The sequence below is a fragment of the Emydura macquarii genome, unplaced genomic scaffold (assembly GCF_026122565.2).
Source record: "Emydura macquarii macquarii isolate MOO-44397 ecotype Brisbane River unplaced genomic scaffold, CSIRO-AGI_Emac_v2 contig_302, whole genome shotgun sequence".
In the NCBI taxonomy this organism is placed as follows: Eukaryota; Metazoa; Chordata; order Testudines; family Chelidae; genus Emydura; species Emydura macquarii.
Window position 1 is genome coordinate 1379595 of NW_027130439.1, and position 18519 is coordinate 1398113.

An 18519-nucleotide genomic window follows, 5' to 3' on the forward strand; every position below is an offset into this window, starting at 1 on the left:
AAAACTCCTGTTAAATGAAAATGTAGGAAGCAAGTGCATGATTTTTCTTTAGCAGAGGGACACACATAAGTATCCTCAGAGGCATTATTTTAATGGCTGGTGGAGTGAGAGAGGTAGGCAATCATGATGTGTCTTGATCCAATTCATTCTTAACCTCTGAGCTTTATATGCTGCTAGTAGCATCATCTTCACATGTTTTAAACTGCAAGTATGTAATTGTTGTGATTTCTCGCTCTTCCTGCACCAATTTGTACACATTTGTGTAGCCAAGTGGCACAGTAGGTGGTATTCCACCCAGAAAATCTATTGTGACCAAGCACCTTCCCATGGTTATTTATTGTAACACAGACTACAACAGCTGCACTCAGGTCCCATGTGATATACATGCTGGGTCTCTGCCAGCATGTCAGTCCACCAAGTCCTTTATTTTTATATAGTGCCTTTCATAATAGCGATCTTGTTCCTCTTCATAAAAATTATAATTAGACTTTTAAAAACTGTTCAGATAAACAAAAATAAAATTTTATAAATCCCCAAAATGATTCATAAAATGAAATCAAACCGTGATAACTCCAGAGGCTTGGTTTTGGTGTGCTCTTATCAACATCACTCTGGCACAGCAGAGTATCTTTGCTTTGGTTAGTGAAACTGCTGCTTTTTTTAATGGTTCTACTTTATGGTCCCAGAGTCATCCCTGGAATTTAAGTCACATAGCTATATTCATCCCTTGTGAATTCTACTTGCAATGTAGCAGTCATATGATTATGTTAACATAAAATAGATTTAGTTTTATCTTTGTTGTTCTGTCTGTTTAAAAGTTCGTGTCTACACAGTGGGTTTGCCCTAGTTGCTGTAACTGGTGTAATTGCATTGATGCAACCATTAGTGTAGATAGGCAAAGCTGCTCTAAACCATGACTGTGTACAACTCTGCTAATAAATGAAATCCCCAGTGTAGACAAGTTCTGGATTATAACAGAATTAGAGATATTTCCTGTGCAATAAGAAATAAAATTAACTTTAAAGGAGACTATTCAGCAGCCATATAGATTCACCGGTAAAGTGTTCCTTCATCTGCATATGATTAGAATAAAGCACTGAGAGTTTGGGGCTGACTGAAGTGGAAGGATTGAAAAACTGAAGATTGTAGACACAAACAGACCTGATACTCTGAAGGGAAGTGGATTAAGATGGGGGCTGGTGGAGTGCCTTGATTTGGTTTCAGGGAATTAAGGGTTGCTTCTCTGAGACTCAGAGAATGGATTTGCATGTATATCAGCCAGTAGCGTTTGCTGTTTGTGCAAGTCCTGATGCATTGCAAAACAGAATAGCTAAATCTGGAACTCCGCTTCTTTTACTGACTATCTTTATTTTCAGCACTTTCCCAGTTATTGAAGTTGAAATGTAATGTGCAATGTTTGTTTTAAACATTTGACTCTTACAAACAAAGGATAAGTATATGTTTCAAGAAAATCTCAAACCTAGGACAAACAGATCAGAAGTTGATGATGGTGTACCACTAATTAGAAGCAAGCATTTCCCTAGAAACCTTTATTTTTATGGATTTTAAAATTTGACACAATAAATGCAAATTTGACATGTTCAGGTTCAAAAGTATTCTGTAGCCCGAGAGCCCAGACACAAAAAAGACAGACTTGTTTACCAAACTTGTTTACCAAAAGTTCACACACCATATTCTGTAGAGAGTTCTGTCCATAGAAGCTTGCATATCCTGAAAACCATGCCCATGTTTATAGCAACCCAAATCTTGGCAGACATGAAAAAACAGAATGTCACTTCTGCCAGAGCTGGTCAGAATAGTTGTAGATGTGTTATGCCCATAGCCATGCTGATTTCCTCAGCTGGTGTATAAAACTAGACACAGTGCATGGATATCTTTTATTTCAAATATTTCAAATATTGTAAGAGCTTCATGCACAAAACATTCCTTGACAAACATTATTTCTGTAAGTACCATAGGATCCTGCTAATATCTCATCACCCCCAAAGTCCCAGCTTGGGTATAATAATGTCTCAGCTTGAGGATCTCAAAATGTTTTACAGACATCAGCTAGTTTGCACAAGGTGCTGGTGAGGTGGGTAAATGTTATGTGCATTTTGGACATGGGTGTACTCAGGCACAGAGGGGACGAGCGATTTGCCCAAAGTCAAACAGTAAGTACCCTAGATGGGAATAGAACCCAACTGTTTTACCTGCTATTTCCCTTCTCTTCTCACAAGACCAATCTGTCTCCCTACAGATTCCTACCTGCCTAAGAGGTGTCATGAGGTTAAATTAAGTATATTGCTCAATACTTGGAATTCTTCAGAAGAAACGTGCTACAGGAATGACAAGTATTATTGTGATTTAGGAACTTTTTAAACTTCAGCAAAAATCTGAATCTCAAAGTGACCTCAGTCAACTGTTTAGACCTGATCCTGTACCACTAAAATACAGGGCAGTCTTGACATTGATTTAGCAGGAATGTTGAGAAGGATTTGAATAGATTGAAGCCTTGTAAATTAGAAGTCTATTTTTTATAATCCCTCTGATCTGAAATGGAGAGCCAGTGTAAGGGACTGGGAATACAGCGAAATATTCCATTTGCTTCAGGTGGCAGGGGTCGTTCCGGCTGCTACATTCTGGACCGATCACAAGTCATGTACAGGTATTCCTGGCAAAGCCACAAATGAAGAATTTACAGTAATCTAATCTGGATGTAACAAAAAACATGGATCCACAGCAGTTGGCCAGCAGTTAATATGTGGCATATTTTCACAGGCCATATTAAGCTGTTTAAATAGTAAACATATATTTTTAAATGTCGTTGTAAAAAGAGACTTGCAAATCCAAAATAAGCTGTGGGTAGTTTGCTGGTGCATAAATAAGGATGCACAGAACTGCCTGAAGAAATCTAGCATAGTTGGATTAGGGTGTGCATTCTGTTTAATGCCAAGAATGAAAATGTCAGTTTGACTCTGGCACTTTGTCAGTGTGCTATAATGGGTACAAGAAGCAACCCATCCTGCAGCTTCTGCCAGTTCTCTGCAAAACAACACCAGGTTTCACTTTGTGAGGGGGACTCGGGTGAAAATTGCTCTTTGGGGCAAAAACGGTCAATTACTATATGTTCGTGCATCACTAAGTACAATGGGACCCTTATTTGGTTGGCCTTCAGGTGCTACCATGATATAAACATTCATTAAATATAATAATAATTTTCTTGAACATTTTCAGATCAGATTCAGGGAGAATGTTATCTCTTCTGCTGGCAAGCACAGCTCTTTGACTTTAGGTAATACCTTACATCTCTGTAGAACCTTTCAATGCCTTAGCATTTCATAGTTCTTTAAAATTGTTTAGTTGCAGCCACTTCTGGGATAGAGAATAGCAGAGAAACAGGCAATTAGTAACCAGTGGTAATGGGGGAGTAAAGAGAAGGGAAAATGTATCCAAGAGGAGTTTGCACATAGCTGTTACAAAAAGCATCATGGGGTCTTTAAAGTTCATGCAGAGCAGATAGGACCTTGGACTTCAAGGTCTCATGTGTAGGATACCACATAGGGTAAATTGCAGGGAACTTTGTCCATCCACTTCAGAAGGATGATGACTGAGTCAACCCCCTCATGATCTGGACTGGTGTTATTAGGAGTCTCAGTATTTTATTTCTGATGCTCAGCCCATTAAGCCCAGTAAGATATTTCTTTAGTGAACATGACATTTTCCCTGGAGAGAAATGTTGCCAGTGCTGGCATTTTACAATGAAACATCTATCAAAAATGCATTTAGTTACATTGAAATCTGGTGCAAAGTTGAGCATACCTGTGTGCTGCCTTCAGTGACAAACTGTGAATAGAGCTCTTGTGTCTGCAGAACAGTTCTGAAAATGCAATAGAGAGTGCATAGGGTCAATCAAGAGCTAACTGTGAATGGGGTCAGGTTATCTCCTTAGATCTAAAACTTCAGACCTATGTCTCAATGAGTCCTTTGAAAAGACAGCAGCTTTTATGCACCAAGAAGTAAAAGGATATTGCCAAAACTAGCCCCTGTTGGAGCCTACCTTACTGGTGTACCAATAAACAGATCATGAACAACGTTCACCCAAATTAACAGAGAGAGAGTTATCACCAAACTATTATATGAGCCAGGTCAATGTATACTGCCTGAAAGGCTATCCCAGGTTCAGTAGAGTCAATGCCCCATTCCTGTGAATTGCTGAATGTCCTCGCACTCACATGCTTTGTACTAACATCAGTTCCAAGTCCTGCTGGGAATCGGATTCTCGGCTGGTCACAGTATCCGGCCCAAAGTTCTCTGTTAGATTTAAGAGCAATATTGCACCCTCCCTTTATCTAAGCTGGCCTTGACTGCTCTATGAAAATAATAATGTTTCAACATGATTAGGAATCATATTTGTGGCCAGACTGTTATAATTTGGTGTAATTTTGCCTATTTGAGCAGCAGAAGAAAACAATGCATGTTATAACCACGTTGGAGAACCATGTTTCAGCATATATTAGTATGTAGCATGATAGGTTTATATATATCCCATTATAAATATGATTATAACATATCTTTGTCCATCTACACAGGCAAGAAAATCCACACTCTTTGGCCACAGTTATGTTTAAACATGTTTTTTTTTTTTTTTTTTGAAGTGTAGATGGGATCTACACTTGTCCTATGAGGTAGGTTTAGTTTGGTAAGTAGGGACCCATGTCCTCATCAATTCCATGGCCACAAAATCCCACCCTCACTGCAAAAGTGCTCCAAAATCTAAGCTTTCATTTAAGAATAAATTATTCTAGCTCCCCTGGCTGTGAAAATAACCTTGAAAATGTGACCCAATGCTGCTACAGAATTTCTAGTCTGCTGCACTGGAGTGCTGTTGAAACCAGGGACCATACTGCAGAACTTAGTTCCGGCTTGCCCCAGAGTAAGTGGGGCTTATACAGTTCTGAAGAGATCCAGAGCGAAGCTTCTCAGGAAAATTGTAGCAATTCAGATGGTTGGCATATCTACCATGTTTCCCTGGAACTTTTACCATCAAATAATCTAAAACAGGGAAGATGACTCAAAAAGTCTCCACTGACAAAAAGCTTTGCTCAAGTTCCAATGTCACTAATCCATCTGGAAGGAAGGTTCTCTTATGCCTGTTACGTGCCTATAAAACCAAGCAGGCAGGATAGAATGATAGTGTCATTCTAAATCAGTTTGACTAACAGCAGTCTTATTTAGACATCTGCTCCCCTACAGTAACCAAAGGTAACTGATCTCTTTGTACATGTACATGTCTAGACAGGCATGCAGTTCCAAATGACTAACTAAAATTATCCTATTTGGAGGGGAGTTTCTTGTAAATCTGTAGTGAATCCTGTATTCCCTTTGAATAAAAATAAAAAAAACCGAGCAGCAGTTTACTTACAGACCTTTTTTCTTGAGTGTTTTCATGCTTATCATTTCCTTCAAAGTCTGGTGATAGGAAAGTGATCATTTGTATATGGAGTGAAAGGAGTTCAGAACTGTAGGTTCAGCTTCTTTCAAATTACTATTAACTTCAAAATATGGGGCTGATCCAAAGTCAATGGAAACACACTCATTGACTTTAATGGGCTTTGGATGAGGTCCTTTGGGAGGCGGTGGACAGGGCATTCTAGTGGGAGTTGGAGATTTGGGTTCTGTTCCTGGGCTCTGTCGTCAGTTCCCTGTGGACTACTGAGTAAGCCACTTCATTGTTCTATGCCTCAGTTTCCCCATCTGTAAAATTGGGTAATGATACTTACCTACTTTGTAAAGCACCTTGAGATCTTGCATGAAAAGCAGTGTGACCTAGTAGACAGAGCATTGGCCTGGGACTCAGGAGACCTGGGTTCTATTTTCAGCTTTAATCACTGGCTGGCTGGGTGACCTTGGGCAAGTCATTTTGCCTCTGCATGCCTGAGTTTCCCCATCTGCAAGAAGAGGATCATGATATCTACTTTGTTTACACAGCACTGTGAGATCTATGGATGAAAAGCGCTGCATAAGAGTTATGCATTATATAAATGCTTGTTATATATGTTTGCATTCTATTTTATGTATAATTCAAAAAGCTATGATCCAAGTTTGTTCAAATGTTAGATAAATTGACTTTGGGCCCAAACCAAGTAGGTGATGTTTTCAGCTGAAAATAAAAAAATATTTCCAGAGGGTGCTGTCTGTCTGAAAGGAGGATTTTAGACTTGAAGTGCCCTTCTCTACTTGGGGCCAAAGACTCTGAAGCTTTGGCTACTTCTGCCCCAGAAGAGATGTGCCCCAATGGATGAAAAGTGCTGTTGCCACCAGCCCTTCTGCCTATCTGTTTCTGATGGGGCAGGAAAGATAGCTTTAGTTTTTGGCCTGTGGTCTATAGAAGCCCCACTGTCGGACTGCTGAAGGGGACACACTGAATAAGTATATCTGTCGGCTACTTTGGCTGCTTGCCCTTCCAGACAGCTTACTCTTTGGGCTTCCCTGGCTATCCGTCTGCCTATGTGTATTTATATTATGCTCTCCAGACATTATAGTGATGAGTGTGTATGGTTAGAGATGTAGCACACGCTTCACTGAGATATCTGAGTGTGGTATAAGTATGATTGGACAGATAGCCACAACCTGCCCTTTTTTGGGGAGATCTGTTTTCTGCTATGCAGGTTCTTCCCCTGCTGAACCTCCTGCCTTGGGTTTTTATGTCTAGGTTTACACTGAAGGAAGATAGGATAACCTTGGGCTGAATCTGTCCTTTTAGCTATAGCCTTGCTCCCAGTAACAGCATAAGAGACTCAACTAATAGTACTTTGCAGTTATGTAGCCCCTTAAACCTTTTATAAACATGAATGAACCCTCACAATAGTCCATGAGGTGAGTATGATCTCCACTTTCCGAATGGGGAAGCTGATAACACAGAGAGAGGTTAAACTGTATAGTCAAGAACTCAAAGCAAGTTAGCATCAAGTCCACAAAACCCAACTCCTGGCTTTCAGCCCTGTACTCTAGCCTCAAGACCCATCTTTCCCTGCATAAATGGGGAAACTGAGGTGCAGGCAGTTAAGTGAGAGAGCAATGGTCAGGCAGGAAGTTTGGGGCCCACTAATTTCTGCAGAGTTCTTTATCATTTATACGTTCTGTAGTTTCATGTTTGGGACTTGACACTGACATTTGTTAAAGGCTTAAAAGTTCTTGAATGCTAATACAGCTTAGGAGTTGCCATGTACATTATGTAAAATTTATAATAGAACTGAAGAAAAATCTAACCCTCCCCTGCAGCCTCCCCTCCCACCGATCCCCTATACTTTCTGTTGGTAAAGATTTTGGTTTAACATCTGCTTCAAGGTTCTCAATATATAGGTCCTCAAAGGAAATAAGTACTAAAGACTCTACTATTGTTTGGTGGAAGTTTTAACATTCAAACTGTCAAATGTGAGCATTCAGGAGGTTTAATGATTTGGCTAAAAAACTGAAACCAGTCCATCAGTTTCACTCAGTACACAAGGCTCTGGTTGTTTTTTTGTTCTTAATAGTTTAGTGAACAACTATTCAGTGTAACAAAGGGGGTGGTATTGTTTTTAGCAAAGTTAATTATTTATGAAAAACATATACATTCCAGGGTTCAAATTTTGAAACTTCCTCTGAAAATGCAGGCACGCATGCCTTCATTTTCCTTTGCAAAGAAGGGTCTCTTCAGACAAGTTGGGCAAATGCATTTTTAACTATGCATTTTGACCTTGCGCATGTTGGTTTGCACCCATAAAAGCAAATATCGTGGGCACAAATAAAGGCAAATGCAACGCTTTCTGGAACAATTTTGAAGGTCATTTTGAAAAATTGGCTTGATATATTCAATAACTGTGAAGAAGGTGGGTAGAGAAACTATAGAGGCAGCAGGTGACCATCTGCTGCTGGTTGCTATGGAGGATGTGAAAGAGAATTGCAAACTGTCCCAGGCTCTGCTCAAAGACTAATCTGCTGAGTGAGAGTCATGAACCCCCTGTCTCCCACGTGTGAAATTCTTGCAGGCTGTCCAGATAAGTTGCTGGGATGGCCCATCACCTAAATTTAAAGAAAAGATTTATACTACTACAACTGGAGATACCATATGATATCTGAGGCCAGAGGGGGAAAAAAAGAATTGTGTTTCATGGCAAAACTTTTGTCTGACTGGCATGAAGCCACCTTCTTTTTCATGCCACTTAATCCTGGAATATTTTTTTTAGAGTGGAAGAAACACAGACAGGATTTCAGCTAGCAATTGTGCTCTGAGTGGAGTTATGATATCGCAGCTAGGCTTTCCCATCTTGCTGTCCAGTGAACTGGAAAAAAATCAATACAAAAAATGTAACGTATATAAACGTATGTCAAACCTATTATGGATTTCACATCTGTGGCTTGTGTATACTGTATTGCTCTGAGCTTCAAAAGAACTTCATATGCATGCAGAGCTATGTAAGGTGATGAGACATGGCTGAGAGAAGGACAATCTTCTGTCTTGTTCGGTGAATTAGATGGTGACTTTTATTTTTGTCTTTTAAAGTAATTCAATGAACTGTGGCTATAATGGTCTGTTCTTATATGTGATCCAATTTGCATTATAAAATGTTGTGGTGCTTGGGCCACTCCTCTATAGCAAGCACAATCCAAAGATCTCAGGATCATGTTTGCAGGGAAGAGAACAGTGTAATTTATTATTCAAAGATTCTCTTATATTTTTCTTTCTTATATGTAGGTTTACTGCTGGTGGAAAAGTACCTGACTGACAGCCCTGGAGAATGAAATATTCTTTTCATCCATAGAGCTGCTATAGCACAGGTGGTGGCAGTGCAAGATTTCCCCAGACTGTACTACCATTGTGCCTGAACCCTGACCTACAGAGAAGGATTCAATGTCCATGCTATTTCATTTCTTGGTCTCTTCTAAAGCTGCAAACTAGGGAGCCCTTCCATTTTCCTCTCTTATCTATAGAGGCAGACAGAGCAGCATGTGCAAATTAGCTTGGCTGCAGGAAGGAAAATGCTCTCAATTTTCCCACATCATCCATAGAGAGAGCCAAAAAGCTTCTATTCCCACAATCTCACTAACTATAGCTGGCCAGAAATAAGATAGACATGTTTTCTGGGACAAAAATTAAAGATTTTTCACTTTGTTCAAAATTGTGCATGAAATATATCACCTTTTGACCAAAAAAACCCCCCAAAAAACGTATTGGTAGGGGAAAAAATACTTTTCCTTAAAAAGTAACAAACAAACAACATTTTTCCCCCTGGAAAAAGGTGGAGAAAAGCTCTTTTTATGACAGTAATATTTTTCATAGAAATCTCAACCCGCTTTGTTGCTAACCTTACTCACACGTAGGCTCAGATCCTGCAATCACTTATAAACCCATTGATTCCATGGGGCTAGTCAGTAGTAAAATTAAACATGTGGAGAAGTGTTTGCATGATTGGGGCTCTGGATTGTAAGCTTTTTGGAGCAGGGACCATCTTTTTGTTATAAGTATGTACAGTGCCTAGCACAATGGATTTGAGGCTGTAAAACAAGTAAATAGTAATATGTGAGACTGGACAGAAGGGTAGATTTGGGAGTTCTCAGAATAGAAGTGATAACTGAAATGGTGGGGGGAATTTGGGGGTTGCATATAAAGAAGGAGGAGGAAATGGAGATTAAGGACAGAACCCTGAGATATCTAAAACTAGGAAGAGAGGGGAGGGCAAGGATCTACCGAAGGGGGTGTTTAAGCATGGTAAGATGAAGCTAATAAATCACAGAGATACAGAGTCTGAGAGAAAAGAGTATTGCAGCCAGATAAGATTAAAAATGGAGAAGTGCCCCTTCAGTTTAGGAGGAGGTCATCATTAGTAGAGCTGGTTGAAATTTGGTTGGGCATCCTACCCGTCCATGAAATGTTTAAAAAGAAAACCCACATTCTAAACTTTTTAAAATAAAATGGAAGTTTTCAGTCCATTTAGAAAAAAATAATTTTTAGAATTTTTAGGGTTTCCCCTCCTTTATCTCACGTTTTAACTCCTGCTATCCCTTTTGTTTTAATTTTTTCTTATTTGAAAAAGAGGAAGGAAAAGTTAATACAAAAGTTTTGAAAAGGATTGAGTGATACTTTTTGTGCGGGGTTTTGTTGGTTTTTTTTTTTTGCCATGTCAAAATATTTTAATCAATTTGTTGTTGGAAGTATCTTCAAAAAATGTTAATGATAATGAAATTTGTCCATTAAAATGTTTGCTCTCATTAAAACTCCACTTTTTAAATCCCATTCTCCCCCCCAAAAAACAAACAAACCCAAAAACCAAAACACCCTATTTAGCTGGCTCTAGCCAGACCAGCAGGATGGAAGGAGCAAGGAATGCTGAAGGAGAAGACAACTAGCAGATGGAATACATAGCCCAGCTCATTCCAGGATTTTAGAGACTAATGAAAGGAGAGAGACAGGTCCACTAGATGGAGATGCAAATCAGGTTGAGGGAAAATTTGCTCATTTGTTTTTTCCCAACTTAGGGTTACAAAGGCCTGTTGCAAAAACAACATGTATCTGTGGACACATGTGGCAGACATTTACAAGTCAGATTAGATAGACAGCAGGTAAATAAAGGAGTAGAAAGGAGCTAGAGAACTGAATGAGGAATCAGATGGGAAAGGATGGATTTGAGGGGTTAGAGGCAGATAGGAAAAGGGCAAACTTGCATTAGTCTCATCAAGTACTTTGTCCAGACTATATTTAAATAGCATTCATTATTTGTGGGTCATGGAAGAGCTGCTCCGTCTCCATTGTAAAATCTGCAAAGATAACATATAATTCATAAAAATTGTAAACCCATGTAAATCTGTGGGTTCCAAATACAATTTGTACATTAAAAAATACCGGGTGTATTTGGCTCTGATGTGGAGAGGGCTTCTACATTACTCACCATTTCTAGAAGGAAAATAAGGATTTCCCTTTTTATTGACCATATTTGAGTATGTCTGCACTGCAGTTAGACACCAGTGGCTGGCCGGTGCCAGCTGACTCAAGCTGTTGAGACTCAGGCTAAGGGGCTGTTTAACTGCGGTGTAGATGTTTGGACTTGAGCTGCAGCCTGAACTCTTGGATCCTCCCATCTTGCAGAGTCCTGAACCCGGATGTTTGTGTCAATAGGGAACTGGAGAAAATGTATTTGGAAAGCAGGCTTTGATAAGTAGGTTGAGCGAGGGAAGCACTCACACTAGCAGTGCCATGCTGACAGGAGGAGCGAGTGATCAGAGGGAGAGGATTATTTTCGAGAGATAAAAGCTATTGGCTGCTCTTTTTTTCTTGGTGACTTGGATCAGAATGGCTAATCGGGTTTCGCTTAGGAAAAGGGTAAATCTAGAGATTGTTAAGCAAACCTTTTTTTAGTTTTAATTCCATTTTTGCGCTGTTCTTAATAAATCTTATTTTTTATCTCTGGGTTATTTTACACAGCCTGCCCTCAAAGAAGGAAAACGCCGTAACCTCTAAGATGGGGTGTTGAAGGGTAAAGAGTTTCTATTCTACTCCTCCCGTGCAGTCTCAGTCAAGGGGCTTGGGTGAAGGGTGTCCTGTCCTAGGGAGTTGTGTTGCCATCAGGATACAGTGGATGAGCACAGGAAAGAAGCCAAAAGAAACCAAGCCCAGCCCGGGGATGATTTAGTTGGGGTTGGTCCTGCTTTGAGCAGGGGTTGGACTAGATGACTTCCTGAGGTCCCTTCCAATCCTAATCTTCTATGATTTTATGAAAAGACCAAGGAGGAGACAATAGTTGATGGTGATGTTAGCTCCAAGACCATGTCAACATAAAGGAATTTACTAAATGAGGATTTCCCTTAATGTAGGGGTGGGCCTAAATAATGCTTACAGTACCTCCTGGGAGGGAGGTCAGTAAGTATTATCCCCATTTCCCCAGATGTGGAAACTGAGGCAGAGACGTGAAGAAGCTTGCCCAAGAACACAGAACAAATCAGTGGCAGAGACAGAATTATAATTCAGGAGTTCCCAGTTCCAAGCATTCATTCCTCTAGACCATGCTCTCTTTTAATTTTGCAAGAATGGAATTTGCATGATATTTAAAGAGCAGCGTATCATTTTCCACAGAGTTGAGACTAGAAAGGCACAGACAGCAGTTGATAGCTATATGTTGGCATTGAGAGGGTGATATCATACCCAGAGGAATCCAAGCCCTGAAGCACTGTGTCCCCCATTTGGAATTCTCTGAACGTGGAATAACTGATGAAGGAAGGAGTAAAATTAAGGGTTAGAATACAAATGTGTATGTTGTAAGGTATTGCCTATTGTACTTGTGCCAATGATTATAATGACTTTCCTAAGAAGTTCTCAAAGCACTTTATAAAGGTGGGTAAGCAGTAGATGCCCCATTGCATACACAGGATGAGAAGATGATTTGATGATACATTAGTTTTTAAAATCAGAAAAAATCGGGCAAGCCAAAACAATGCCAGGAGGGCCTCTTTCTCAAACCCCAATCAACCTTCAAGTAAACCAGAACTTTAAGTGAAAAAGGCCTTTAGCTACCCACGGAGGTGTGTGTTCATCGTTTTTGCAATCCTTCAGAATATGTCTGTGAATCAGGGCCCTTCATGTTTTTTTCCAGGAGGTGAGGAGGATGTATGCTCAATTGTGGAAAAACAGTAATATTTAGCAAGAACAGCAAAAGCGTACTTGTAATATCCTGCATTGTAATATCCTGAATAATGATGCAATTATTTTTAGAAAGATTTGAGGATCAGATGTAGTGAAGTGCAACTATGCAGCCCTCCCCAGGAGGAAACTTGAGGAAGACTGATAACTTGCTGTTCTGTTACATGTGCCCCACGGCTAAGTGAGTGGTGTTGAGGAAATCTTGCAAAACCCGCTTTTGTTTTGCCTTGGTAGTTAGTGCAAGTGTTCATGCTGCAAGCCTCTCTGTTTACTTCCCTATAAATGATAGTTTCATCCGCCCCTTGTTTTAATCAATGTAGTATATTCTTGATTGCCAGTTTGACAATCTGGACCAAATGAACTCTTGGATCAATCCATGGGTCCTATTGACTTTAATAGGACCTTGGTATCTGAGGGAAGAACTTTGGCCGCTGAATGCAGGTAAGTGGAATGGCAGAGGAGACGAAGATGGATATGGGTTGTGCTGAACCTAGAAGCTTACTGGTCTGAACAACCACTTTTCACTGACTGTAATATATTGTTTCCACACCCAGATGCTTATTGATTGTATTTTGTGTTGGGTAGGGAAGTGGTTTTCCAAGTAAAAGTAATGGTAACACGAAGGTGACTGTGACTGTTTTCACACACTCTGAAGCAGCAGTATCTTACACACCAGGTGATGTTTGTGATAGTGTCAGCTGTCCTGGGGTGCTGTGATTTGAGAGAAGAAATATTGCCCAGAACTGGGAGCTGCTTCCAAACTTGTTAAATAATGTTGCAAGTGCTTTAACTTAAACTTGAGCCCAGCCGCCCAGCTGTCAGATGGTAGGATGCAGCGCACAAGCAGCCGGAGGGAAGATGAATTCAGAGGGGTGAAAACTGAGACAGATGGCAGAGCTTTGAGGTTCACCCTTTGTGTTTGTCCATAGCTTTTAAAGGAATAGAGTACCTGGGCTTTTTTTTAAGGGTCCTCTGTGTATTCCCACGTTTGGGATAAAAAAACTGAAGGGTGGTTGGGCCACTCCCTCCTTTATGCCCTCAGAACTGTATGGAAGGGGTGAGTGGCTTCAATGCACTGTGCTCTCTGGAAGTTTCTGGAAGCTCACAGCACAGGCATATTGATCCAGAAAGTGGGAATATGCAGAGGTAAAACTATTGAATAACTCCTGTTACTGGCAAGTAACTTCTTTTCTCATTAGGGAAGCTGCTTAATAATAAACCACCTTTGGGTCTGGATTTTTAAAGGAAACTTTTCTTTTGCTGACCTTAAAAATATCTTACAAGTAAGGCTATGTCACTCTTACTAGTACAGCGAGGCTCTCTGTTCCCTGTAACAGCTAATCCACGTAAGAGGTTAATGAACCTGTTATAGCTGTAAGCTAGGATATTAACACTATGTCTACACTGCCCGGCAGGTTGGACTTCAGGAGTGTGAATAGCAGTGAGCACCAAAGTGCAGCACTTTGAACTTCCTTGTGTGGATGCTGTATGCACAAACTAAAAGGGGCCTAATTCATATTAATATAATCCAGGTGCTCGCTGCTATTCACACCCCTGTAGTCCAAACTACAGGTCCTTGAAGATAAACCCTAGGTCCTTTAGCTCAAGCAGTAAAGGCTCATGCTTTTAGAGCAAGAGGCCTTGGGTACAAGCTCTGATGATGTCCCAAGGGGCTGGTGACAAGTATATCAACAGCAACATAGAAAATCTTGAGAAATGTAATGAATGCAAATACTCTCGGTGATGAAAGGCAGCCAAGTCCTGTTCCACTTACTTGAACAAATAGTTCCACTAAAGTCGCAAGACTAAACCAAGATGGATTTTGACCAAAGATCTGATTTTGTAACAAAACACAAAACCATTCAAATTTCATGTGGCTTTGAGTGCCTTGTAGACATTTTGTTCAACTCTGGTTCTCAACAGTTATAGCACAACCAAACCATATAAGACCAGTGATTGGGTCCAATGCTTCAGCTACCAGGGAGATATGCAAGATACTGAGTCACATTATATATTAAGGTACAATATATAAATACTTCATGAAGGGTTAATAAATGATAAATAGATATTTTAATAAAAGTTTAATCAATTGTTAGAATCCAACAGGCCAATAGGTTGTTTATACCATCTATAACAGCTTCTTCTGATATGCTTACAGCTGACTAGCACATACTACTCTCTATAATATAGTTATTACAAGTATTACTCACTTATTAACCCTCTGTAAACCAATATTAAATGCAACCTTTATATTAAGTGTGAATGGATATTATATTGTACATTTTCTGCTGCTCCAAGAAAAATAAAATAAATCCATTCATGATGTTATATTAAACATCTAAGATTCCCCACACACTGTCTGTCCTCTCAGATGAATGAAATGGGAGAGAAACAATAAAGAAAATGTTTTAGCTTTTTAATCCTGGGAAGCATGTGATGGAGGACAATTTATTATTACAATAATTATGTTCCCTAACTGCAAAACTATATAGACCAACAATAAGGTTTTTAAAACAATTATTGTTAAATCTAACAAATTACATTAAAAATGACTAAATAAACAGGCAAATTTCCAATCTACTGACATAAGGCCCAACTCAGGAAATTGACATCAATGGAATTCTTGGAGAGCTGGGGTCAGTCTTTTGAGCAAGGGAAGATGCTTCTCAGCATTTGAATCTGTGAGAAGCCAAAGATTTTGACAGGCAATTTAAGGCACCTTCTGCTGTTGACAAAGTTTTTAAAAGAATGTAATATTGGTGTTCCTCCTTCAATGGGTCTGACTTGGTTAGAGTACAACATGATCCCTGGTCTGGAGCTATATAAATCCTTTTCTAAACCTGTGGCACTTTGTAGGGCGAGTCGTGCATTTTGTAGGGTGAGTGAGCCATTTTGTGGTACAAGGAGGTAGTTCCAATTTACACGGTGACATAACTGGTGCAGTTTCTTGCCAGAGGAAAGTCTGGCTCTAAAAATAGAAATGGCACAGTTTGTATTTCTGGCAAGATTGCACAAATACTTTGCAAATTACTCTGTTCATTAGAAAACAATTGTACTCAGTGCTCTAGCCACAGCAGCACCTGCTGTCTAAAGTTTATTCACAGCATGCATCATATGCACGCCTTATTGTGTGCTGGTGTTCAAGTTAGATTTATAGATTCAAAATATGTAAAAGCTTTGTCTTTTATGGAATACAATTACATGTTTGCATTTCTGGCAGGAAAGAAAGGATCTCAATTTTTATTCCTTTGGGACTTCGCTGTAGTGTCATTCCGATAGGGCAGACTACCAAGTACATGCAGCCAGGGCAGTAGCAATGTCCCACTTCACCCCCTCACAACTTCTCATCTTTGTCACCTGCACCCGTACCAGCACTGGACAACTTTAAATTGTCTAAAGAAGTTCTTATGCGAATTGCAGAGAATCTGGAGATAGAGACAAGAAAAATCTCATAAGTTGTTAGATACTTTTTCAACTTTATGAAATCCCTCCAAAAGAGTTCAGATATGCCTATCTAAACCTGGGCTCCTTGGTGATCTCAGCAGTTCAGGAGAAATCCAAGTTAAAAAAAAGCACCCCCAAGGACAAGGACCCAAGGAAACTTGACCTATTTGAGAGGAACTCCTGTTCCACCTTCCTTCAATTACAGGTGGCACACGATAAGGCCTTTCTGGTGAAATATTATATATATATATATATATATATATATATATATACCTAGGATGGAGTGACACCCTTTCTGTGAAAGCTCCTCCCTGTCAACAGGGAAGAGCTCTGAGAAATAATCGAAGAAGGCCGACTGACGGCTAAGACTGCCCTTCAGCCAGCAAAGCATGCTTCTAAAACCTCAAAATTTATCTGTAGCCATGGTGGTGATGATGCACCGAGCATGCCAGTAGCTGAGATCTGTAAATCAGCCACATGAAGCAATTGATTTCTGTTAAATATTAGACCCTTGACATGGCAGCTAGATCTGATGTCAAGTTTGTGGGAGAAATACTTTAAAATCTGTTAGACCAATCATAGAATCGTAGGACTGGAAGGGACCTGCACTCAAGTCAGGGCTAAGTATTATCTAGACCATCCTTTACAGGTGTTTGTCTAACCTGCTCTTTAAAACCTACAATGGCGGAGATCCCACAACCTCCTCAGGCAATTTATTCCAGTGTTTAACTAGTCTTTAATACAGCGGAAGCTCCTAATTCCCACCATTTAGAGGGGATAGATACTACTTGTTAGTCTCCTACAGTGGGAGCCAATTTGGGCTTTGAATTATGAAGGAACAGAGGGAGGGTGATGGCAAAATGTGCATGAGGCTCATGCATGCATGCCTACAGTGGGATCCACACTTAATCCAGCATCTCACTCTACCACAGTTATTGTAGAGTTAAGTAACGGCTCTCTTGTTTAATAAAGTCATTATAGTTTGTACTATTTCAAACATTTACCAATGCACAGTGCAGTGCAACGAGTAGGAGGCAAACTTTCTCCTAGTAGGATTGCCATTCTTGGAACACCTGTTGAAAGGGAGCTGGTGCTAACACCAGCTCAACCAGAATAACCATGCTCCTCTAAAAGTAGAAAATTTTGCAGCTGGGGAGAGGCCCGCATGAAAGCACTCTACCTGCAGCATGAGTTTGGCTGTAGAGTAGCTCCATCGTTCTCGATACTCCAAGACCAAAATGAGCTGAAGACGAAGTCTGTGGAGCTCTAAAGCTTGTCTCTTTCACCAACAGAAGTTGGTCCAGTAAAATATATCACCTCATCCACCTTGTGTGTGTCTCATATTCTGGGACCAACATAGCTACAACAACACTGCAAGCAACAAGAAGTTTCAAAATGTGATTGTAAACGGGGAATCATCATTATCAAGTGGGTGTCTTGCTAGGGGGTCCTGCAGGGATTGGTTCTTGTCCTTATGCTAATAATGCTTATTAATGACTTGGGGAAGTACAGAAGATCATCCCTGAGAAAATTTTCAGATGACACACAGGTTGAGGGAGTGGTAAATAATTAAGAGGACAAGTCACATGGAGAGATATGGAGCACTTTGTAAACTGGGCTCAAGCAAACAATATGTGTTCTAATATTGCTAAATGTAAACATATACTTCTCCGAACAAAGATTGTATGACTGACTTACAAGATGGGGGAGCTCTATTTTGGGAAGTGGTGACTCAGCAAAAGATTTGGGGGTCATGGTGGATAGTCAAATGAACATGAGTTTCCAGTGCAATGCTGTAGCCAAAAGGGCTAATTCCATCCTTTGATGCGTAAATGGGAATCTCAAGCAGGAGTAGAGAGTTTATTTCACTTCTGTATTGGTACTGGTGTGACTGTTGCTGCAATGTTGTGTTGAGTTCTGGTGTCCACATTTCATGGATATTGACAGATTGGTGTGGGTCCAGAGAAGCCTACCAAGAATGATTTAAAAGATTAGAAAACGTGTGTTATAGTGCAAAGAAACTCAATCTATTTAACTTAACAAAAAGAAGGATAAGAGGAGACTTGATTACAGTCTATGAATACCTACGTCAGGAACAAATATATGATAATGGGCTCTTCAGTCTAGCAGACAAAGGAATTACAAGATCCAATGATTGGAAGTTGAACCTAGACAAATTTAGCCCCGGTCTACAATTACCTGGCAGTCAGTGGGAGTTATGCAAGCTATGCAGAGCAGTGTGCATAACTCCCATCGACTGCTGTGCTTCCCTTCTGTGCACTGTCTTCACTGCACTGTGCCGAGGGAACCGTGTTCCCGTCGATGCAGTGCTACGCCACTTGAGGAGGAGGATTTACTGCATCAACTACTGATTGATTGAGCGGGTCTTTAGTGACCGC